Below are 26490 nucleotides of genomic sequence, written 5' to 3' on the forward strand. Positions count from 1 at the left end.
CTTGTGGTTAATGTAGGGTAAAAGGGGTGCTCAAGACTACTCAGATATTACAAACCCATCTGAAGTATAAAGGGGAAGTAAGTTAAGTACTTCCTTTTAAGACTTAAGATATGACAAATTCGAAAAGATTTCCCACACTATAGAGTATCAAATGGTCGCTTCTCTCCGCCAAAAAATACATATTGTTATATTGCTCGAGGAGTCGCCCATGCAACTCGGGCCATCATTCATTCATTCAGTCAAGTGGCCCGCTCAATTTGCGCTGCTCTTGCTTAAATCGCATTAAATTGGGCGCCTGCCTCAATGCTGTGTCAGCATACAATTTGCAAGAACTGTGCTTAGATATATACAGATACACAGATACATAGACATAGTACAGACAGCTATATAAAATTGTACTTGTATCCGCCTCTAAATTGAGTTTTAGTGCATGTTTACCCACGCAAATTGCTCGACTGACTTTGCCATAAATCTAACTAAGTGCGATTGATGGAGGAGGTGGGTTGAGGGGGTTGGCTTTTGTACAATCGAAGGGGTGGGGGAGGTTGGAGCTGCTCATATGCAATTTGAATTTTTTATTTCCCTTTTTATATGCAAAATAAATTATAAGTACTATGTACTTGACTATTTATTGCTGACAAGCTGACTTCAGATAGCCAACTTACAGATAATGGAACTGGGAGGGGGGAGTATATATATTTAGAATGTGGACCAACTGCAGTGCGACACAGTTTTCCATCTTAATTGCCATTTATTGGCGCGCTGAAAGCAAATCAATCGCCTTGGCGATGGCGTCAGCCTTAACTAAACGGCAATTTCAGCTGGGACAGTAATTAGTTTACACTTTATCGATGAAGTGCAAGTCGAATTTGGTATACTCTTTAATAATTAGAGTATTTAAGCGACTTAAGATTAAGAAAATTACTCTATTCTCTAAATGGTTTAGTTAGTTTCGTAGTTTTTCCATTCAAAATGTTCTTAATAGTTTTTTGAATCTTTTTCTACCTTTCAAGTTCTCTAAATGAGCAGTAAGCTTTACTATTAAACTAGTTTAAAACACTTAGAATGTAGTAAGTGTAGAGAAACAACCTTAAGTATGGTTCCTGGCCAGTGATCCATTTTAAATGACTGCTCCATAAAATTCTAAATTCTAGTCTAGACTTGGTCTGCTTAAATATTTAATATGATTTAAAATTACTGAAATATATCAACCAAGTTTTCTTTTCAGACCTCTCAGGTCGGCTCCTCCATTGTAGAGTAAAGCCGTTCAAGCGGCTCAAGTAGTCCCACCGACTTAACTAATTAAAGCAACTCAAATAGATTGTATTTTCTTTACACACTGCTTGCCCGCCCCCTTTTAGCCTTTGGCCGCCCACTCGAGATCTAAGCAAATGCAGTCGCTTTGGCCTATAAAAGGCAATGGGCTAATTAAAAGAATTTGCCGACTCTCTCTATTTTACTTCCACTTTGTGCCTGCCTCTTTTTGCCGTGGCAAGAACTTAACTAAGTATGTTGTTTCGTGATGAATCCGTTGAAAGAGAAATGCAAATGGATTTCTATGTCAATTGAGAGTCTGATAATTAGGAGGGGAAATACACTTAGAGAAAGTATACTAGTGCGTACTAAAAGTTAAAAGCAAAGTCAAGTTTGTTATCCAAAAAAGGAATAAAATGAGTATATTTGTAAAGTCACGTTATGTTTCGAATCAATGACCTAATTTCCCAGAATTTTATCACTGTAACTGTCATATCAGCAACATGGCGCTGTCATTAGAAGTCACTCATCAATGCACTTGACTTATTTTCCCTCCAGCCCGGGCAGAATGTGAAATTGTTTACGACTATTTTGCATACAAATTGCTTTAGACGAGAGCTGGATAAAAATGCTCTAAAGAATGGACGAGAGCCATATCTATATGTACATAAAATGTGCAAATGAGTATAATATGTCATTGTCAGCGACAGACTTGCATCTTTCCATCATAGTCAGCAACAGAAGCTCAAAGACCTCGCATCCCCACAGACACACACGCTGCGTATACTTGATGCGGGGGAGTGAAATCAATAGGCTTTTGTGTGCCAAATTCAATTTGAAGTAATTTAGGTGGTGAAAATTTAAGTTGGGCAATTGCGGGCTACACTTTCGTACCACCCGCTGGTCAGCTCATAAATTAGACCCAAATCTACCCCCGAAAATGGAGATTGACTAAGATAATACCACCCCGGAAAATGGAAATCAGGACCCGGGGTGAAGACAAAGCGACGTGACTAAAAAAGAACTCCCTTAGAATTTGCATGTAAGAGTAAAATAAAATTTAATTACGCTTGTCGCCTGTCAGTCCTCATTAAACGAAAAGCGCTAGACAAGGATACGGCCGAGGATGAGGAAAAGGCGGAAAAGCGGAAGGACGAATTACACGAATTCAATTAAGGACTCTGAGGTGAAGGTGGATCAGAGGAGGGAGCACAGGTGCTAGGATTGGGATTCAGTCCGGCCGAAAGAAAAGCTTATTCAATGAATTGAAATGGGCCATCGTATATGGGCAGGAATTTACGTTTTTTGGGGCCGCTCTGGTCAAGGAGAAGGGAAGAAGTCTAATAATGGAAGTGGGTGACAAAATGGGTGGGAAAGAGTAGGTAGGTAAATGGGTATAATGTTAATGATATCTTAAAGCAGTTTTTTTAGTAACAAACTTATTTATTTAAATTATTATAAATACAAGCATAATTATAGAATCAACTATAGAAGAGATTTATAATGTTTATAAAAACCTTTTTAGGTATTCAAAGAATGCATATACTTAACTATAGAATTCCTAAACTATTTATTAAATCAATTTATCCGAGCAAGCTGCTCTCAAACCAACACGACAGCAGGCTAAATCCGAAAATATAAAATATGCAAAAATGCTTTGCCAATCAGGACAATCTAAAATGCAATAAGTAAATTATCCGAACGAATTTGCCAGCGAATGAAACAGTTCCCAGAGCGATAAGCAAATTGATAAATTATTGGAGGAGGGAGTGAAAGCGGCTGGCCAGAATCCGAGGACATAAAATAAAATTGCAAATTAGTTGCATATCAACTGGCCATTAGCATTTCGTTTTCGTTTTCGGCATTTTAATTGAAATTTCATATGCCTATGGTGGTGGCCAGAGAGTCGTGGCACAAAAACTTTCTGTCAACGGGAAATGTAGATGGGGCTGGGAGAAAGCTCGCCCAGCTCTGCTCGGCTCCGCTGCTTTGCATATCAATCTAAAAATCAATTAGAACTTGCCCGAGCCACAGAGCCCCAATCCCCCTCCGCCAGCCCGGTTCGGGGTAACTTTTTTCATTAAAAATAAGCGCCTGGCCGGGATTGGTGGGCCGAAAAGTCGAACCTGGCAGCAGGAACTTTTGCAAAAATGTATAATTACTGGCGTTTACGAAGCGCTCTTCTATCTACCTCCGTGCTAACTCCGCACCATGTTGAATATCTGTTTTTTAAAAGCAAAACTCGCTTACAGTTTACATTTGAAAAACAACGTACTCAACCAGTACACGCATGGGTTTTACACTGGGAGAAAATTTGATAAAAGCCTTTTCTGATTTGTTCAGAACTCAAGGGAAGATTATAAGAGAGAGGTGAGATCTGAATGCTTTTCTCTTGGCTTTCTTATGGAAATGGTAAAATATTCTCTTTTTCAATGTTTTTCTTATCCCAAACATATAAAATTCCTTGCTACCTTAATATTTTTCCATGCTTTTATTTACTTAAATGATATATTTAAATACTAAAATTTCCCACAGTGCATCTGCTCTGGTTGGTTTATAGAAAAAATTTGCATAAAGTGCGCATAAATTATGCCGTGAAAAAAGTTATAATACCATACTTACAGGGCGAGGAAGATGGCTGCGGGAAGGGAGGTGGCAGACGGGATGTGCGCCAGATATCCTGTCCCCATCCCAGGGCCCATCCTTCGCCAGGACTCTCAGGTGTGTCCGGGTGACACAAGCTGAACAACTTTTCAGCACGGGCGGGGAGAGTTACTTGTGCCCCAGCGATTCCGCTTACATTTGAGGGAAAACACCCAAACACAAATACAAATTCCAGGGCTGGCAAGCGGGCAACAAATTTGTTTAACAAAAATTTCATAAAATAATGCAAAAGTTTGTTGTTGCTATAACTCATTTGAAGGAGCCACCAGGTCTCTGTCGCAGCTGTTGTCGCTCACTTGGAGTTTATTTCTAGGGAAAAGAAGGGACGGAAATATTTCCCCATTATCAGTTCAAGGAAAACCCGGGAAATGGTGCCTCGAAGCCCTTCAGGCAATCGGTAAAACTAATGAGTGCCTCGCGGGGGGGGAAAATAGTTGGGTTCATTTGGAGGCTAAGTTCGGGATTAGTTTCATATAAAGATTAACGGGGTCGGAGCATGGCAGCTATATTAGCTTATCTCAGCAGCTGTCACAAAAGTTTATGATTTGAATATAACTTTCTGACAAGTAAATTGTTATGTGTTGATAGTTGGAGAAGCGAGGAAACTTTAGCTTAGGTTAAGCCAATTAATATATATTCATGAAAATGTTTTACTAATTTGGGATTAAATAGCTGCACTTTTTCTTTGTTATAGTTTTGTAAATTGTAATTAAGTCTCCTGATAGATTTTAGTCAATTAAGCAAATGAATGTTTTGACTAAACAATTTGTTTGTAATAATTACTGTTTTCCCCTTATATCAGGTTCGTTGAGTGAATTTCCCATAGCTGCGTAAGCTTCTACCATCAACCCTTAAAGCGGCTTTAAATTCTTTAAATCACTCCCCCTTCTGCATAGTTAATGGCCCTGACAGTGGCTTTGCATTCTCTCCATATCTATTCCATATAAAAAAGCTAACGCCACGCTTACCATATCCGCACCCGATCCCTCCCCCTTTGGGATTCGCACCAGCTGCACTTTAACTAAACTCTAATGCAAAATTCATGGCCAGGCAGAAAAATAACCAGAGTCGCTGCGGAAAGTGGGAGGATACGGAAGACTCTTCTGCATTTAGTATGCAACCAGAGTGGAGCTGAGTCTAGTCCAGGAAATGACCATCCAGACACTGCTGGTGACCACAACAACAACCGAACGGAGCGGAACCAAAACCATCGGGGCACACAAAAAGCCCAGCACGAACTGAACTGAAATTGGAGTGACTCCACTTCGGCCGAGGCTTATAAAAGTTGCATGAAGAAAGTGAGCAATGGCGGCAAGGCAGTTCGTTCTCTCTGATTGATCGTTTAAAGGAGCAAGTAATGGAGGAGTTTCCAAACTAATGGTATCATAACTCTAAACTTGGGAGAAGCAAAAGGACAGTTTTGACAGACTACCTGCAATGAATAAAACAAGCCAGAGGTTCAAAGACCCAATAACATTCTTAGATTAATGATTAAATGTTCTGATATATGCATAGAGGATTATGATTATTTAAGAGTCCTTAAAAGGAAAGCGGTCTAGCTGATTTTGTTAAACTAATTTTTTGAAGAAAGATATTATTACATAAACAGTTTTCCTGAGAAAACATTTCCTAGAGATTTTCCAAAGACCCATTTAAAACTGTACGGGAGCTTTTTGTATAGAACCCTTGAAATGTCTCCTAACTAATGATCCCATAACTCAAAACTTGGGAAAACCCAATTTCCTTGTCTTTCTGCAACCCCATTTGTATATACACAGTAAGGGCAGCGCCAAAAGAAAAAAACTAACCGCAAATTAGCTTATTTGGCATTTTTACAGTCATTTCATTTAATTTACACAAACAAATTTGCGCCTGGCCAGACAAACAGCCAGAGAGCCAGGCAACCAAACATCCAAACATCCGAACTGGCTAACAGACAATGGCGAGCCAACGAAGCGCGCCGTCAGCCCCATAAAAGTAATGAAGCTGTTTAGGCGTCTCTAAGTAGTCGTCGGAAGTTGGAAACGATGGCTCCTCCATGTCTTGTGTCAGCGGGAAAATGCCCCCGTGCTTAGTTTCCTTTCTTTTTGGGTTTGGTGTAGGTAGTGGTTGTGCCAAAAGGGATCTCCGCCCGCCTTTCCTGGCATTAGTTTCTGCCCTCAACATTCATTCAAAATTCATGAAGTTGGCGCCGTTTTTATATTCGCTACCGCCCCCATACGAAAGAGGTTCCCTCAAGCGGTTGAAAGCCTTTCGCACATAACGCTATATTGCTTAACGAAATTGCCCTAAACTGAAATGCCGCCAATTGTGTTTGCCTCGAACGTCTCATTACGATTTTCCCAACACCTTTACGCTTGATGATATTTCACGGTCTTTGCTGGATTTATTTCCCCCATTCCCATTAAAGCCAATTAGCGGAGCCGTTTTATTTTGATGGAAATTCCCTTTTGTTTCCCTGGCTAACTGCTTGAGTCGCTGAGTACTGAGAGCAGCGTCGAACTATTTTGCATTTACTTATTGCCTGTCGCCATGGCATCGTCACCTGTCCAAGGACTTACTAAAGGATAGAAATCTTCCTATGAAGCTAGTTTGGAAAGGTGATGGAAAACTGGCTATCTTAGAGCTAGAAAAACTGAGGGTTTTACTATTTTTTCTCAACGTATATATACAACCGAACTACGTCTATACAAAGTTGATTGATATCAAAGAAGGGAAGTTAGCAATTCATCCTTAAAAATACTTCAAGATAAGTTATTGTTTTTAGAGTAAAGTTGGCTTTCGTTTTCGCCAGAAAGCCTAGCTAAATCTTGCCAGCACAGCTAGGCCACAGACAAGTCCTCCTGGATAAATGTCTTTTACTTGCCATATTTCACTGCAGCCAACTTCTTTTTAATGAAATCCACTTTCATATGTAATTTTGCCATCAGGAGAAGCTTTGCTGCTTTGCGATACCGCTTCCTTGCCAGACGGGCAAGAGGAGTCCTTGACGTGGATGATTTTCCTGCTGGATGCCGTACCGCCCAAGACAAAAGCCGCTCGACGTCGTTGACGACGCTTTTCGCTTTGTGTCTGGCCATAATTTCCCCCAAGAGCTGCCTGAATAAAATGAGGGGACAAAAGGACGGGGAGAAGGAAGAGGATGGAGACCAGGAGCTAGAGCAAAGTTAAGCAAAACTTTGTTATTTGTTTTAAGTGGCAGGTTGTGAGACGCACGCTAGCTACTCGCAGACTGCCTCCGAGGGTTGTTCTCGTCCTGGTCCTCGTTCTCGTCCTCGTCCTCGTCCTCGTTCTCGGCTCCGTTCCATTCAACAGTTCATAAAGTTAATTTTACCACAGAAATTATGTTAAAACGATATATGGCGAGGCAAGGATTTTTGGCAAATGTCCCCGCTGCTGCCATCTTCTTCGACTTTTCCTTCACTTCGGTGGGAACTGCAGCAGGAGTTATTGGAAATGGCATTAGGGCGCGGAAGGTTAAGGAACTTTTCCGACAACTTTTCCAACCCCTAAGCCAGCGTTGCGTATGCGTAATTAGTAACCCTGCGCCCTCAGGTAGGCAAGTTTTTTCTGTTTGCTATGTTATTTATGGATATTAAAGAGAATTCCGCCTTATTGAACTGTCAACCTTAAGCCAAACAAATTGCGTTCGAGGTCGGTAGAGTATCAGAAAAACTATTTCGTAGAAGTTGTGATTTTTTGTTTGCTTTTTGGGGGCCAGAGAAATCAAAGCAGCAGCCAAGAACTTTTGATTATAACAAATGTTTTGCGGTGGCTCTGGAGAGAGTGTGAGATGATTGCTGTTGGCCAAGAAGATATAGTTGTATCTGTGGGCGTGGGTGTGTGAGGGCCTCCGACAATGACAGTTGATAATAAATCTCTCTTGGCCAGTCCATATATGTGCGCTATGCGCCATTAGAAATGTCGAGGGACTCGGCTAACAATATAGCCAAATAAGATACCAGCAACAATGTCGAGGAAATAAATGTAATTCCTGTTTGGCACGAAACAACTTTCGCAAGTTACTGCCCGTTTGAAATGGTCATTTCAAATTGAGGGGTTTGCGGAAAGATCTGCAGATAGTGTATGATGGCCAAAACGATGGGAACTTTGAAGGGTACTCTAAGCTAAAAAGTTACTTAAGTTCATAGAAGAGAAACTGGCAAGTTGCGACCTATTTTAGTTTTAAGAGAAATATATATATATTGAATGCTTTATAATTTTTCAGATTAATGAGAAATAGTCATGGGAATAATTTAGGAATTTCTATTAAAAAACCCCTTTAAAATATTTTTGTAAATGCTGCTTTTCTTTTATAAAATTAATGAGCATCGTACATAACCAAGATGTAAGAATATATTCCTTGAAAATTTTTTTACTTTTTGTTCTTTACAGACAGTTATTTCGATAGAAGAAAAGATTTATTTCGAATGCCAACTTAAAATGATTTATAGATTTTTTAGGGTGCTGAATATATAAGCCGGCTCTACTTTCGTTATGCTTCTGTTGGCCTTCTACCCATTCCCGATCATTTACTTTTATTTATTTCAATAAAAAAAGAAGCCAAAGTAACTGCCTGTCACAGGCCATAACTGGACAAGGCTTTTGGCTCCTTCTTACCACTTTCGGGACTGGTCTATGAAAAACTTTTCCATTTCCTCTAGTCAATGACAGACTCTTTTCATTAGGCAAAAGGCACTCGACGTAAAGTTGGTGGAACTTTTCCCTTGTTATAGCTGGTTCTTGGGTCCGGGCCAGGTCTTTGGACTTGGACCTTGGTCAGTCAGTGGTCGGGAGGCATGTGACATGGGCAGACATTCCACAAGTCTGCACAAGTATGACCATGTAATGGCATGTGTTTTGTCGGCTTTCAGGAGTCACTTCATCTCGAACTTTGGACTAACAAACCGTCTCTCTTTTTTCACTCTTCTTTCAGACATTTGCTGGGAAGCCTTTAAGCCACGTAAAACCAGGAACAACGGTAAGTGTCAAAAATTGTTAGTATTACTTAGGAAAGGAAATAGAAGGGTTTCGCTATCCCCCTCTTCTTGAGTGAGTGAGTGACATTTGCCAGAGCGCCTAATTGTAGGCAATTAATTTCTGGCACATCAAAGCAACGGAAGGAAGTTTAACTGGCAGGAAGAGCAAACAACGAAGACAGCAGAGCAAATGCAGCTGGTGTCCGCTTTTCGGGGGTTGGTTTCAATGGTTTGCTATGGTTGGGGTTTCCAGCTCGAGGAACCGCGGCTCTCCGGCTAACCGCACCTTTTTAACCCTTTATCTCGGCGGTTGGGGACTGAAAGTAGAGCCACATCGAACCGGAAACTTAATGCAGCTCTAATGTGATGGCCGAACAGAGAGTGCTTGGCCGAAAAGCAATTTGACTGCCATTGCCCGGGCGTTATGTAATAATGAAGAACGGAGAGTAGGAAAAGCCATATTAGATAGCCACCATGGCGTATACGCAATATCCATGCGTAGGTTTTTTACTGTGCGGGGTACAATTGCGGTTAAGATTCTAGGATTCGTAGCCATCTAGGATTAAGTAACACAAATAAAGTAAATATATATTATTTTTTGATCGTCATTAAAAGAAATGTAATTTATCGTCCTAACATAAAGAAAACATAAAAATTATTTCTAATTTTTGGTTTTAGCAATTAAAAACCATTTTTTTAATATACAAGGACACCTTAAACGATTTTTTGTGAGTCATATTTTTTGAATTTGACTAAGAATACACTTCTTTTTGACCCTCAGCTGTTGTCCAACTTTTTTTTTGGTAAGGACTTATGGAGCAGGTCAAAGGGTGTGATGGCCAAATAAAATATTTATGAATTGCCTAACCAACGGACGAACCGAAAATGTTGGGGAGCGATTTAATTGCATTACCCGAGATATCTCCTAGTCGATAAGTCCTAGGAAATAACCCAACCTCCAACCCCCACCCCTCTAACTTAGTATGTGGGGGAGGAGTGTGCGTGTGTGAGCAAGGGGTGGTTGTAGATTTGGGGACTGGAATTGGAATTGGTTCGGCTTTTTGGGTAATTGTGGCTACAGGGCAAAAGGCATTACAAGTGTAGAACCTGTATTCTCGCCGCTTTTTGAGGGCATTTTGGGGGTTCGGGTTTTGTATTGCCTGCAGACTCTGTTGCGGCGAAAATTTGCGAAATCAATCGTGTGGAAATTGTACAAAATGGCTTTCCGAACACTAAATCAAAGGGAGGAGAAGTCGAGGTCGAGGCAAGTGGCAATGAGCTCGACAAAGGATGAGACAGGGAAAAATCGGAAAGTAGATGTAGAGAAATTTATATGTGAAACAGAAAAGAAAGAAAGGGAGGTTTTTGGGTAATCAGTATTTACAGTAATAATATACAAAAACTATATAAATCATAGAAGAAAAGTAAAAATTTAGATTTATGCCTTCAAGTTAGGCGACTACATTAAAGCTACATAAATATATTTTCTCTTAATGACTATTTTATTCGTGTACTTTATTTCTTTTCATTCCGAAACTGCCTTCTTTATGCCCTTTAAATTATTTGCTCTTCACTTTTGTTTGCTGTCTTCGTCATCAAATTCTATTTCAACACATTCACATGCAAATAGCGGTAGTCTCTTCATTTCTTTCCTCGCTCTTCGCTCCTTTCCTCCCGTTTCGCTGTGTATCTCTAAGCGTTAATGTGCTCAATTGTTTGTTTGCCTCGTGCCTCGTTCCTCATGCGGCACTCGGCGAGTTTCCCTTCGTCGCTTTTCCACCCATCGCTTCATTGTCAACGCAGCGTTGTGAAAATTAATCAAAAAAACTTTTGCCAAACAACATTTTCAATTGACAATTTAAACTTTTATCTCGGAAGACATTTTACATAAAAGTTTTGTGTTAAAAATTCGCCCAACTAAAAATGAAAAATGCCGACTGTCTCCTCGGCCTGCGATACTTAAAGGAAAACCGAAGCCTAAGGAAAGGGGCCAAGTCACTTGAGTAGGCAGCTCACAGGCTATCAAAACTTTTGACGCTTAACTTGGTAGCACCAGGAATCCGAGTTCTGGTGGGTGGTTCTTTGTCTTGACTTTGTTGTTTCACCGGCCTGATGATAGCTGCGTAAGCAACGCACAACACTCGGAAAACTGGGCTTTCGAATAGGTAAATATTTGGGGCGGGGCTCAGGAAAAACCCCTTTGGGGTTGGCAGGAGGTAACCAGAAGCCTTTGGAAAAGGGCGTTGAAACCAGACCTGGAGATGCCACACGAAGCTACTGCCCCCGGCGTACGCACTTTAAAGTGGTTTATGCGGAGCGAATATCGTGATAACCAGAAATATTATATATTTTATAACTAGGAAGTAAGAAGACATAATTAATTAGTCAATCTTAAAATTGAGCAAAGAAATTTTAAAATTATTTAAAACTATAAATACTAAAAAAAGGAATAAAGATACTCCCATTCCTTAACCTATTTGACTTTTTGCTGTCGCATAAACCTTTTAAATAATCTAACTAACCAAACAAAAGTGATTTCCCCTTTGGTCGTGTCTCTGCGTATTTATTTACATTTTACAAGGCCCAGCGAAAGCACACACACACGCACAGGAGTACAAGGATCCAGGAGAGAGGAGTCTCGGAACATGACAACAAGGCGCAAAATTATGCACAGAGTTGCCATTTGGCATCTCCCTCTCACTGGCTTATGGCCCAAAAATCCCAGAAGCGTTAGCGATGTCAGCGATGATGTTGCTGTTGCTGCCGTAGATGTTGCTGCTGTGTATGTTGCTGCTGTTGCTGTCGCTGTTGCTGTTGCTGTTGATGTTGCTACTGCTGTTGATGTGTGTGCGACAGGCAGCAACAAGGTGGGATGAAACCGTGAACACAGCCGCAGATACAAACGCACATTCAAGGACCCCGGCATGGATGGGTGTCCTTTAGGAAAATTCAATATGGCGTCGGGGTTGCTGCTCCAACTTCCATTTGCCAACTTCTGACGGATGACTACCCCTACGCCTCTGCCCAGGCAGAGCAAGGCAAGAAAAACCAACACAGCATCCGGAAAAGCAGCAATCAAGTGGAAGCTGGTTTGTGGTGTCATGTGCTTGGCTTATTTGATAAATGTCTGCCAGGTCGGAGGTCGGGATAATACCTTTCGTTCGGGTTATATCGACCATTGTGTTTTAGAAGTAAGATGGACTAAGCTGATAAATTAAGTCAAATCAGCTAATCAAAATTTGGATAATTTTTAAGGATCACTAAAAGATTTATTTAAATTTGGAATAGAGACTTATTAGGTTTTTCAAATTATTTTAATAGAATTTTGTATTAACATAACCCACATCCTAATTGCAGATATCTTTTAAAAATAAATTCTAAGGATACTAAGTTCTTTCACAAATACTGATGTAAATTTTATAGAATTTTGAAAAATATATCTATTTATCTAATATATCGAACTGAAACAACCCTTAAAGTCCTTTCAAAACCATAGAGCAGTTTTCCACTTTCATCATATTTCCCTTAAAACTCGTCATTAGCTTTTTCTATGGCGGCAATCTGCTTTTGATGATGTCTTTTCCTTCTTGTCACCACTCACATTTCCTGCGATTTTATTGTTAGAATCATTCCGGGAATCTGTGCTGATTCCGATTTAGTTTGATTTCGCTTTCAGCGACACACAAACAAAATGCTTGGCAAACTTTTCAGCGGGTGAAACTTTGAACATAAATTGCTTATCGCATTCTCAATTCTCCTCTAAGCCTATATATATATATTCTACACGATAGGGCCTAAGCAATAATTTTCATTTATGCTGATAGAGAGCGGGGGAAAACTTTGGCAAGCCTGCCTGTGCCTGTAATCCAATTTACCTAACAACAATTACGGAAAAAGGCGAGCGCAAATTATGTATTATAATTTATGTTAATTACTCAATTACATTCGGGCCCCCAGAAGTACAAGAAGCTGTTGCCCCTCCCCCCAAATTATAAATTCCAAACACAAATGCGCCTCATTAATAAATATGAAACGTCAATGGGGGCGAGCGACACTATCGCCGGGTGAAGGTGGAAGGTGTGGGCGTGCCACAAAGATTACGCAAAAAATCAATATTAAAGTGGGCCCAAAATAAGGGGTTGAAGTACCTACGGTCGAGCTGGGAAAACGGAGTGTTACGCACTCCAAAACTCTTGAATCCTGAGACGGCGTCCTTAAATTTAAATAAATTACACACGTTCGACTTTTTCAGTTTGACAAACTTTCTGCCCCTCTCACCCAATCTTGCCCCATTCTACGTCTTCTGGGGGTTGACATACGAGCCAGCAATTTTTCAAGGGCAACGTCTCGAACTCCAAAAGGTAAAACAAAAGGGGCGTTAAAGCTATATCTATACACTACAAAAATTTATTTATAACATTCCAAATTTGTTTAAGCAGTTTCTGTCTCTGAAGAAATTGTTCTTACAAAAATCTTTATTTATTTTTAAACTTTTGAGCCTTTGAAGGAATTTTGAACACTTTAACAGAAAAGTTGCATCCAAATTGATTAGAAATTAAAATCTTAATAATAATTCCTTTGACATTTTTTCTCACAGTGTATTAAGAGGCAGCTGTGGGTGTGTTTCTAGAGAGAGTCCCCCCATTAAGCAATTTCCTCGTATGTTTTTTTATCCTGCTCCATTTTCATGCCATTGCCAGGCTGGGAAAGATTAATGAGGTTTTTTGACAGCGAAAAATTAGGCAAAATGTGATTTAAGGGTTGTTCGGGCCCTTAGCCCACCTTTTGCTTAGCCATTTTCCCCATTTCACGTTGCTGGTGTGGCCAGAGATAAGCCGGGAAAATTTTCGGGAGGGTGGAGATGTGAGTGAGAAGGAGCGGAAAAGCTCTGGGCAATTTATTTTATTTGCCAAATAGTTATATGGAGCACGGCAGTCAGGCAACACTATTTATTTGATGATGTATTTTTATTACGAAGGAATTTATTAGATCGTGTTTGTCTCGCTCCCGGAGTTGCTCCATTGAAAAGGCAGAAAAACAGATGTTGGCCAAGCTTTTTGTTAGCTTAAGTGGGAAAGATGGAAAATTTATGGATTATTTAGTTTATGAGGTTCATTTTTGAAGAGCTATTTTAGGTTTCATTGAGTGGAAATTCAGTTTGAGTTTGCAGAGCCTTCCTGTAAAAAGCAGTTTTATAAGCATTCAACAAACATAAAATTTTAAAAAATATTTTTTTCAATATTTGGTAAATATAAATTTATAGATTCCTTTAAACCAACTTTTGTCTTTCCCTTCAATACAAATACCTGAGCTTTCACCAACTCCCGATGCCAAATTGCAACCACCGAGCTTAAATTACTTGCAAAAATGGAATCGGAAAAAAGGAAAATTGCTTAATAATGCATACTAAGTGAATGCCGCAACGCAAATGATTTATTTCGTCAGTCAACAACTGTTTCACGCCTTTCGCTGATTTCCCAGCCGCTTCCTTTAAAGCTGCCATGGAAAATCCATCAAAATTAACTCGCTGCGACTGCGAATTTTCCGTGGTACACACTTCGTTGAGATGTTTTTCACGCGACGCACTCAGCACCACAGAACTTCCTGTCTCCGTTTCAGCCTCTCGTTTTTCCCTATTTTTTCTTTCTTTTTTTCTGACCTAGGCCATCTTCTTCCCTTTTGCTCATTTCCGTCTGAACAATCGCTGACAGCTTAATGGCCGCCTGCTCAAACATTTAAAAATGGAAACGAAATGAGAGACGGCGGGGAAAATCGCTTTTTCATTTGAATATGGGATATGGGGAAAAGTGTTCTTTGTAATCATTTGATTTACAGACCGCCGACGTTTCGCCTTCGTCATCTTTTTATACACATTTTCCTCACATTTATATATATTTTCGCAATCCGCCAATGAAATTGTTTGTCAACGCTTTAACTCTTCGCCAGAAACGATTTCAATGATTTAATAAGCGATTTATTTATGCATTCATTTGTCGATTGAAATGCCTTAAATGCCCGAAGAATTCTTTCCGTTGATTGTGCAATTAATCAAGAGCCTAAAAATGTGGAAAATTCAAAGCAACTATGCGCTCTCCATCAGCGCCTAAAAAATGTTTTCTTTGCATATATGCTGGGCCTTCAATTTATGGGAAATGGTCGAAACCGTTGAGTGCCTTTAGATCAAAGTGAAGGCAAATGGTAAGCGAATCGCAATCAATGCTTTCGTTCCGTTGCTAATGAGCTAAATTTTGATTTTATTGAGTTTTCCCTTCAAAATTTGGCCGATGGGGTTGAAGCGGTTTTGGTTTTTGGTTTGCTTTTTGGCAAAATGACGTCAAGGTATCCTGCAGAGACGCAGAATAATGGTCAGGAAATTAGCTGTTGCTTAGTTTTGTTTTCTAAAGGTTCTAAAAACCATTTAATCACTGAATCAAAGACTGATTTATAAAGGTTTTTATCTAAAAGCCCACCCTTTCACTTTCCACATTAGTCATTCATTTTTTAATCTCAACGACCTTGTTCAGCGGTCTATGTCCTTTCCCAAGGCCTTTTCTAATTTCATGGCGCCTTGTTTTCAGCCCCTGGAGCAGAAAAATGAAAGCTTGTAAACATTTCGGTGCCCACCGGTGGATCCCTACACCATTTCGGGTTCTCATGGCGAAATTAATAAATTAACTTCCTTGTGTCATAAATCATTTCGGTTCTTCCTCACCAACTGCGAACATTTTGCGCCATTAGGCAGCAACGGCTTCCTCTCGTTGCGGTACTTTTCACTTACCCTTAACCAGAGCGAGGAGCGAACCCAAGGAAGAAACCGCAGAGACCCCAAGCCCCATTATCATCATCATAGTCCACATTCCCGGGATTTCATCATGAGGCTTGCATAATCAACGTGTTACAGCTGCTGTTACTGCCACTGCTCCACTTGGCTTAGGCCTAGTTGGAACGGAAAGATGCCATTGGATGGGATAGCTACACAGGAAAAAATGTGGTATTAAAATTTTAAGATATTTTCAATATATTCCAAGTGTTCTTCAAATGAGTGTTATGTTTGGGATTTTAAGAAATATTTTTAAACAAATTTGTATGTATAAAAAGTGTTAATATCATATTCATAGTCAGAAAGGATTAGACGGCTTGGGCGTTAAATTATAGATAAGTATATGAGTACAAAATGATATGATTGAATAAATAAAAAAGTGTATCTTCGTTTTTGTGAAGATGCATTAATACATTTTCCGACTATTCTATATTGACATTAAATATTTTACAAGGAGTAAGCAGACATTATACTTTGAAATGGTTTTAATATAGATATGTATACTGAAAGTTGTGTTATTTCTAAAGATAAACCGAAACTTGTATGCTTCTGAACATGACTAATAAACGTCCTATTAAACTTTCAACATTTTTTAAAGATACCTGAAAGCTTTGTTCCTAAGGCTCAATTTAGCCATTAACCTCAATGAATGTCTTTTGCATCCGATAAAAGCTAATAGCAATATGGAACTTTTACGACCATAGTTTCTTTCTCTGCACCACCCTGACCACCAGCCACCATCTGAATGCCGTGCCCTCCAACTACCCAATCATAATTTGTGCTTTACATAAATTAATGACCCACCCCCTGGGAGGAGGTCTGTTTTTGATTTCATTCCGAACAAAAAATGCTCGCACATAAATTTTGTGAGATTGTTTGTGGTTGGGGAAGGATGGTAAGGGGAGAGGGGAAAAACGCGAGGCAAAAACAGATTCTTAAAGGTGTCCAACGGTCTGTGCCCCACTAGATTCCTACTACTTCCTGTTGGTTGCTTCTGCGGATTCCTCATCCTGCAGCTCCTTCTGTTATTTACACACTTCTTCATGTGTTTTATGGCATGTTCCCTTGGATTTCGCAAGTGGGGGAAGTCGGAGTCCCTAGCAAAGATTTATGAGTTTGTCCTCGATGTGTTTTCTTCTGGGTTGTGCAGGGTGGTGAGAGTGTTTTTTGGCCCCTTAACCCCATAGTGGCCCCAAAAATTAAATATTAGTTGCCAGAATGTCTATATAATATTATGGACGATATCCATACTAATTTGCTCTTCAATGCTCAGCCTCAAATTGAGTTGTTGCTTGGCTTGGAATCAATATTAACGACTTGTTCGAGATTTGTTTGGCTTTCTCCAGTTTAATTGCTCCTCCCCCTTGGCTGCCTGCACCCACACTCGCTGTAATTGTCGTAAACTTTTCCCCAGTAAAAATTAACGATCATAAAGTAGAGCCATGAAAATTATACCAAATGAAACAGCAAATACAAAGGAAAGGCAACAAAAAGAGCTGAAATCATAATAAAAACGCATTCATAAACATGAAATACGATGTGAGCAGGGGCGATGTTCTAAGCGTGAGTCTATTAAAAGCGCATAAAAATAACTTCCCGATTTTACGATTTTACGAGGTCTAAGCCCAGGCATAACCCCGGGCCCGGGAGGGGAGTGGGAATCAGACAGTGATACCCTCATTGCCATCATAATCATCATGTGGTCGCCGTGTGCGGCAGGGGTTAAAATTTCATGCGGGGAGGGACCAAGAGGGGACCCCTTGGCTGCACTGGCGGGTTAATTAAATGACGCCAGTTTAGTTTTCGTGCCGCACACGTGTTGGCAATTGTGGGTGAGCGGGAAAATGCATTTTCCCCATGTCAGTCTTCCCCCTCTTTCTCGTTCTTTCGTTTCTCCACTGATGATCGCCCATGTAATGGCTGCCATTGAATTAGGAAGACTCTCGTAAATGGATTAGTAAAACTGTTTTATGACGCCAAATCTATCTTGCAACATCTTTATTTCGATGGGTGCACTTGAGGTGGGAGCGGAATAGTTTTACTGGTTCTTTGAGGCTCACAGAGAAAGCTAAGAAGTTGTGGAAAGTTGGGCATTACGCTTTGGATTTCTTATTAGAAAGTTTCTCTCTATACCTGTTGGGGTTTATCCTTGCGAAATAGAGAATATTTAATAAAGGGATTTATCTTATTTAATATATTTTTGTATTTCTTTATAAATGTTAAGAAATTAAAGAACAAAAGAGTCATAAATACCATTATTTCTTAACAAGAGTTATGCATATTTATCTTTGTTCTCCCTTTGAGCCCTGCGCAGTCGGCCTCTTTTTAGTGTGATTTATTAGGAAACCCTGTACCCCCTTAGATTCTGTACTTCCTTAATTAAAAAAGTATCCCTTTTAATTTAAGCGCTGTTCGTGCATTTCTGGCTGCGCCAACTGAACCCGCTCTGGTGCCTGGGCTTGACAGCTGACAATCTGAGCTGTAGGCCCAGCCCATGGATCCTCCACCCCCTTAAAACTGGCCAGGCCCAAAGTGCTCCTACTCTTCCTCCTCTCCCTCCTACAGGCAATGTCCAATGTTGTCCACAGCCGTCATAATTGATGAATTTATGGCATTTCTTGGAAACGAAACGAGCCAGCAGTCTGGGCCCCCGCCATCAATATGAAACGCTACTCGAATTATTTTCTGTACTCCGCGTACTGTTCAATCTGCTTGTTTTACTTTGTTTCGAGCGAGGCAAACGTGCGAATTGCTCAATTCCTCAATTCCTGCCAGCTCGATTCTTGCCACGCTTGAAAATCTTGGCGCGGCGGCTTTTCATTGACCGCAACCGAACTGCAGAGCAAGAAATGTGGAAATATGTGAGTGTAAAACCGACAAAACTCATTTTCAAATTGTTCAGCGGCTACGTGACTTCCGCGAGAAATAATCTGGAACCCTTTGATGGCTAGGCTAGTGCAATGGCAATGGGGTGTGGGGAGCGCATTACCACTAATAAGGAAAACGGTTGACAGACTCTACAGATTTCTGGAGTTCCAAACATCTGACTTACACTCTTCAAAATGTGTGTTTAAAATCTGGTTTAATTCTGATAAATGTACTATACAATGGCTTTCTGTGTAGCGTAACTATCTTCTTGTATCTCCATTTACTTTCCGCCCACCCCCTAGGATAGGTCATAAATTTTGATATATCAAAAACAGACATCAGACATGAGTTAATTGCATTTCATAATAATTTCCCAACTCGCCCCCATCGTCAATTAAATCGAGCACAAATCATTTGTGATAATCATCGGCACGATCATCGGAGCATTTATCTGTCAATTATTTATGGGATTTTAAGCATTCAAATCGAATTGTGTTTTTTCTCTTTATTATGTTTAACCGGCAAGTAAAGTATCCACAAAAAAACGGAACGAATTAAATACAAGGCGATGTTTTAAGATGCCTTTAATTAAAAACGAGTTTTTCGTTACGGTTTCGATGTCTCCTTGATTGGCGCTTGTTTTGTGTATGGTCAAGAAAAAGAAAAGAAAAGAAAAAGTGCCATTTCAGGGGGGGGAAGAAGTAGAAGGCCAGACGGCTGCAAAGTTGTCAAGTTAAATAAGAAGTGCCAGTTGATCTGGAAGTTTTCCTACTTTTCACTACTTCCTGTTGCCAAAAACACGTGCTGTTGTGGGGAATTTTGCGCATTAAATTCCGCTGGAAAGCAAAGCTTTTCTCTCCTCCAGAATTATATCCTAAAAAGCCGAAACTTTTTCATTCACTTGTTAAGCGCAGAGCAACTTTACGGCCTCTCTAGTTTCGTCTCATTTTCAAGTGGACCGGCCATAAATCTTATGTTAATTTATGCTAAAACTAAAGACCAAAACAAATTTCTGTTGTTACCACACACAGACACAAACACACACACACACACACCAGTACACCATATAAATACAAATATTTTGTTACCAGTTTTTATGCCTTTTGTCGTCGTTTGCTGTGGCTGTTGATGACTCTTTGGAGCGGCTCTTTGGAGGAGCTTTGCCCCCCTCCTACCACGCCACTTGGCCAAACTTGCTTTTGGCCAGACTCGCTTGTCATAAAGAAATTTTAATAATGTGCGGCGCCAAAAAAGTTTTTTTTCCTCCGTTGCTGTTGTTTTTACGAGCCGGCGACGTTTGGGAGTTTCATATAAAAGTGTTAAATTCAAATGAGTTCAGAATGGGCCGAAAACCAAGGCGGCGGGGCAAATGGCTTTTCCAGCTGGGCCAACAGGGCGTATGGGGGTAAGCGTATGCGAGACATGTCAGGCCATCAATAAAGCATTTACGAATTTGATTATATAATCATTTTTTGTTGCTGGAGATGCGGGAAACAACTTACATCATATGTTGTTTTAGTGTATTAAAAAAGATTTGTTTGCCTTGCTAATGAACTTTCTTTTTTGATATCATTCCAGGTACTTCTTCATCAAGTTTACATCTGGTAAGTAAATAAGAGAATGATACTTGAAAACTGTTACCCATTACCATTACTATATCTAATTTACACTCAATATGAAGACTTCAATCTCTTAAATCTCTCTCTCTCCAAGTCCAACTCCAACTAATACTTAGCATTTGTGGAAATTAAAACATAAATAAAATATTCTCTATAAAGTATAAAAATCATTTCTCGTTAGGATAGCCGCCTTTGATTGACTTATTTTACCATCAATTTGAATTCGAATAAAACCATGACTTTGAAGACCCCATCCTATCAAGCGTTTTTAATGTGTTTTTCCCCCGACTTTCCTACCAAATGCCGAGCATTTGTTGAGCTTTATTGAGATATTTGCCTAATTTGACTGAGACCATCGCTCTTTCTCGCCGTCAATGTGATTCCCTGGCCAGGCTGACCCACAAATCAAGGGGCATTAAACTGTCTATCTGTCAATCCCCCGAAAAGCATTCAACTATCTTGGGCATTTATCGCATCGCTACGGCCGCACATTTACATCAAAATATATATCCGGAGATGTCTCAGCCAAATCCCGCTCTCCGCCGTCTTATACCCCCCCTGTTGGCTGCATTTTCTACTCATTTTAATGATGCGCATAAAATCCACAAAATCATTTACACAAATTAAAAGTTAACTCGGGCATAAAATTACCAACTTAACACCCGCCAAGACGAGCCGAGGGTGCCTGTCCAAAAACCCACCTGACTGGGCCACTTTTTAGTTTGCTGTTGGCTCCTCCTCTCGCTTTTTGCATTTTCCTTTCATTAAAATTCCCGCTCTTCACCTTTGTTTTTCTTTTTATTTTCCCAGAGCTTATCTATGTCCATGTAATTTGCAAATTTTCTAATTGTCGTTTGAAATTCAAGCCTTTGGCCAACACTTTGTTGGCCGAGTGCAGAGTGACGTCCGGCCCGGAACCGGCTCTCCGGGTGTTGTCCCGGGGTCCCCGCTCCTCTGGCTCTCCGCTCCGCCGGTTTTGAGTCTGGGTGTGTTTTGTATGCTAAAAAGTAGGTCGTTGGCTAACGCAAAACTCAATTTAATTGAAGGTGTTCATTTCGCTCGCATTGCGTTCGCCTTTCCTTCGGCACTCAACTTTAATTGCAATTAAGTTTCAGTTTCAATTTTTATAACTATTTTTTCTCTGTTTTTTCTACTCATTTTTCTAACTAAATTGAGCACAAGGCCTTGGGGCCGTGCAAGAAAATCCAATTTATGCTCGGCGTCTCTATGGTTTTTCAAGAGATTTTCCAGTTTGATCCGACGTATGTGGAAATTTTTATCGCTATTTTCGACACTTAATTATGGATACCCTGCTATTCGGTCTGTAAATATATAATTTATCACTATTGTCAGTAATAACAGGTGGCAAAATGTGATATTTTACTCTCAGTTCGTTCTTGCTGATTTATTACTGACTGAAATGATAAAAAATGAATTTATGATAACTTAAACTGCAGCTTAAACTCTTTTCATTGCACTTTAAATTTTACATACATGTAAATATATTTTCTTTAATGCAATTAGAACTTTTTTATCACTTAAAAAAAGCTAAAAAAAGCAGGGCACTGGCTATTTGATTTAAAATAAACCCCTTTCATCCTTGTAATTTATTTATCTGGTTGACACTTTTTCCCGGGCTATCCCCCATAAATAATTCACAATTCATTGACATATTTTTATGAATATAACTTCCGATCGTTAAACAAGGCGCATAAAAAGCGTCGAGGGCAGCGACCAACTGACTATCAGCATCTGTCCACCCCCGCCAGGCCCATAGAGCTCCTTTAAAAAAAAGACCAAAACCCCCGACTTTATGGGGGAGACCCATTAAAACAACATGAACGCATAATTTAATTTATATTTTTTCAAGCGTGTTCTCGACTCGGGGGCGACACTTCATTGTTGCCGAGCAAACAGCCAGGGGGAGTGGCTATGGAGGCTGCCCCCCTCTCATATAGGCCCAGGCTCATCGTCAACCTTTTCGAAAATATAATCACAGCATAAAAATCAATTCCAAACGCGTGTGCAGAGAGCAAACAGGCAGAGTCGTTCGAAAAAAGGGGATACGCACACATGGCATCTACCCAAACCCCCTTTCTTTTTTCGCCCCCCAACCCCCTTCTTGAATTGCTTCCATGCCACCGCACAAAAATGTCACACATTTGTACAACATTCGTGAGTCTGCAACGGGTTGACTCTACACCCAGCCTGCCCCTCTACTTCCTCCAAAAAAAAGAACCTTCCTCTTGGCCCCCGATTCGGCTTCAGCTAAGTAAACAACACGGGCAGTGCATGCCAAACTGCGGACGGGAAAATCAGCATGCAAATAAAATGAAATCAGCAAATAACAAAAAACAATAAAACAAATGTGGTGAAAAGTTCTTAGGAAGAAGCGGGAAGTACCTAGTATTTGTGAGGTGATGTTAAATAAACAATATTTCCAGATTAAGTCTTAGGTTAAAGGCCATTTTATATTATTGTATTATTATAAAATGTGGCTGCATATCTCTTTATCTCTAAAAATCATAAAAATCTATCAATATTTAAATTGTTTTAATAAATCTATATCTTATATTTATCTATCTATATGTTATATTTATTAAAAAGTTAATAATTACAAATCTAAAACCTAATAACTTAACTTATTTTGAAAACAAGAGCAGAAAATATCAAAACAAAATAAACTTCAAAGGAAGATCTTGTCCATTTTTATTGGAAAAATGCATCAAAATCTATACTTGAGATACAAATATATGGAGTTTAATATAGTTTAAAGTATATAAATCAGGTGTATATTGTTTTTAATTACTTACTTAAATGCATTATATTATTTTGTTAATATCCCCCTATTAAACATTATACCCTTCACCTCCCAGGGTATTTGGCTAAGCGGATAAAATTGTCGCGCTCAAATCATAAATAGCTGGAAAACGAAGTAACCAACCGACTGGCAGGAGCCAGGCAAAGAGTCGCTTTAGCTCTGGCTTTTCCTTTGGCTTCTGCTGCCGGATTTTCCCGCTGGCGACGAGGCGCAAATAGGCCGTCAGCCACATACCAAATATCCCCAAAAACACCTCACCCCCTTCAGCCCACCACCAGGCACAGATGTGTGTAGGCGCATTAATGTAGAGAATATATATATATATATAAGAGGAAAAATGGGAAATACTTTTTTGTGATTTATGGGAATGTGTGGAGGAGCCCCGGAGATTTGCTGTAGATGCGTGCCGCCCCTCTGGCAACCCCTACGGCCCACCACCTTCTCAATGTCACACACAAAAATGTTTTACAAGCAATTTTCCAGCTGGTTTTTATGTGTGTTTGTGCATTCGTTTAACTATTTGGGCATAAAATATGACAACGATCCCCCGCACATTTTCCTCTCAATCTATAAGCTAAATTGTTTTTGCCTGTCGCCAGTTTATGGCCACGTGTTGGTGTCCTTCTGGCCTCTCACAAAATTTCCTCCTCCTTGCGCTTTTCCCACTCATTTTCAATGGCTTCTCTCTTTTGGCTTGTTCTCGGTGCTGGGTATGGAAAATTTTTATAGCCAGTTGGCAATTTTTTCGAGCTCAAGGCGAGCACCACGCAAAAAGTTGCCATAATCATAAGAACACAGTAGAGATTGACTATGAGAAGTCTTTTTAACTGAGCTTTTAATATACAACTTTATTGTAGTTCATGGAATTCAAGGTATAAGACAAGTGTTCTTGATATTTTTTTGACATCTATTTTAATTTCAAATGCCAATTTACTAGTTTATTAGTTTGTTATAAAAAGTTTTTACTGTGTTTAAATTACGCAAGCGGTCTTATTGTCTCTTGTTAATCTTGCTGAAGGTGTGTCATAGTGTTTTTAAGTTCTTTAAACTATTTTATAGCTTATTTAGTATGTATTTTAGTTATCTTAAAACATTTACCAAATTGCAGTGCGAAGTTTTGCTATGTTTAGGTGCTTCCCCATAAAGTTGTAACTTTTTTAAGTTTTTGCTGGCGCTCTCGAGTGGCATAAATCTTCAAGCCATCAACTTCAACAATGTATCGTTGTCTCTTGAGACTGCCACACTCTACCCATCTCTGTCCGCCGAAATCCCAGTTTCTCAGTCGCAGTCCGACTCCCTCAGTCTTTCTCCAAAACGTCAAGTTCAAGTGGCACTTGTCGCGGATTTTAACAACTTCATAGACACAATAGGCAGAAGAAATCCGCGGGCGAAGAGCCACAAAAACTTTGCGTGTGCCACTTGTAAGCAATTTCAACTGTCAATAGCTTCGGAATCTGAATATGAACGAGCATAAACAAATGAGCGAGCGAACAGAAAAACTGCTTAGGTTGACACCAGAGCGAGTCAAATGGCTCAAACAAAAAATAGCAGCCAGGCTGGCGATGGAAACTTGTTTCTTGCCCCGGGCAATTCCCGCTCCAAATACGGCATGTGGTATTGGCAAACCCATTCCGCTGATTTGCTGATTTCGCAAGACCGAAGTGTGGCAGAAAAAGTATCTCCGTGATTTGTATCTCGCAGATACAAGAAGGCGCCAAGCGATGCCGTTCCATCCATCACCAACTGTGACAAATGTCCGTTTCACAACCTTCGGGTAGCCTCTTCAAATCAATTTGCCTGGGTTACTTCCCATACACCCAAAAGCCATAACTAAATCATAATTTATAGGCCCTAACCCCAGCTGGCTTGGATTCCTTCCTAACCAACGTCCATTGCCCGCAAATAATTTCATTTTTTCTCCGCTCTCCCAGGCAAAAGGAAAACATTTTCAACAGTGGGTGGAGCTGTGAATATTGGCCATTAAATTTATGCCCAGAGATAATAACACAAGCGGCAAGTCGTTATAAGTACAGGGGGATATTGCGGGCTGGATATTGCAGGGACCGGGCCAAAAGAACGCGGACCAGAGGATGCGACGACTAAAAATAAAATTATTGCTTGGCAAACTCGTCTCGAGATGCAAAGGCAGCGATAGAGAGACGGACCAGGTCTCTCCAGTCCCATGATTCAGCTCCAGGTGGCAACTGCAGTGGATTGTTGCCAGCAGGGGGAGCTGGGGGATTGGTTAACTGGGATTGGGTCCCTGCCGAGAGCTGGACCTGGGCACCTTGGCCAATTACCCAATGCCCCGCCATCTGCCTTCTCTCGGTTTCCCTCAGATGGTCTCCTAACCACAGAACAGTGGTGCAAATACCGTACAAAATGATAATATTCTTAGCTTTTTCCTAACTAGTTTAAAATAAATTTAAAAAATATTCCCAAGATATCAGTTCAAAATATTTGATTTAATAATGACACATATTTATATAGTTCTTTATCCATCATTTTTAAGACAAGCATCATTTTTCGTTTTCAACCATCTCGAACCACTGTGCCATCCTGCGACTTGTTTTGTATCTGCCTGCAACAATATTTGGTTGCCAACTTTGCCAATGTATCAACAGCGTTTAGGCTGCTGCCTGTTGGTGCTCCTCGGTCTTCTGCTTCTTCCAATTCTCCCGATTCTGCTTCTGTTGCTCCAAGTTGTGGCTGGTATCGTTTGGTTTGGGCCCGTGTTTGTGTTTGCGTTTGGGCTCGGACCTCACTTTTGGTAAATATGTGTGGACGCGGAGGGGACGGGAGGCCCTTGGCTAGCAGATTCCCTACTTGTAGGCAGCGACTAACAGCCAAGGCACACATCGACATCCACATCCACATCCTCGTCCCTTTGCTTAGTTAACTATGCAGTCAGCCTTTCGTGTGTTTTGCCCATTCCTTGGCACTCGGTCTCATATCTGATATTGCCAGGAGCTTACCTTCCTTGCCCCTTCGCTTTTCCTCTTTTGCGTTGGTTGTTGTTATTGGCCAACATCGGATCCACAAAGTCATCAGCATCAGCAGCAGTACCATCCTGGCAGTCTGCAGATGCTATGGCCCAGTGGAGAGCTGTTTAACTGTTTGGCTCGCCCTACCGGTGGCAGTCAGTCTGTTTGGCCTGCTAATATGCAAACAGAGCTGCCAACTTAATGAAATTGAAATGAGCAAATTAGACAACGTTTGTGCAATGGGCGATAGGGGATTTGGCTGCGATGACAGTGCCGAGGAAATAGCCCCCAAGTTGCATTGCAAGCGCAGATAGGAGTCCTAATAGCCGGGACTGTCTGACATTGAATTATTGAGAATCGTTTCTGCACATTATCTTTTTGAGCAGCGCGCAGAACGGTGCTAAGCGATTTTTAAGTTAGCTATATGACAGGGTATTGAAGGTGTCCCAGAACGATTTGTACTTATTTTCGTTTGTTTTTC

The 26490-nt window shown here is 40.4% G+C and overlaps 1 protein-coding gene across 1 annotated transcript in view; it reads left to right on the top strand.

Annotated features, from left to right (window-relative positions):
- Positions 1-26490, top strand: part of LOC108108508 (frizzled-2) — a 93614-nt gene that overhangs the window by 16765 nt on the left and 50359 nt on the right. Inside the window, exons 3-4 of the mRNA XM_017216576.2 lie at positions 8855-8899; positions 20164-20189. The gene's annotated coding sequence lies outside the window, so the exon portion shown is untranslated. The remainder of the gene's footprint in view (positions 1-8854; positions 8900-20163; positions 20190-26490) is intronic.

Source organism: Drosophila eugracilis, unplaced genomic scaffold (assembly GCF_018153835.1).
Source record: "Drosophila eugracilis isolate 14026-0451.02 unplaced genomic scaffold, ASM1815383v1 contig_2154, whole genome shotgun sequence".
In the NCBI taxonomy this organism is placed as follows: Eukaryota; Metazoa; Arthropoda; class Insecta; order Diptera; family Drosophilidae; genus Drosophila; species Drosophila eugracilis.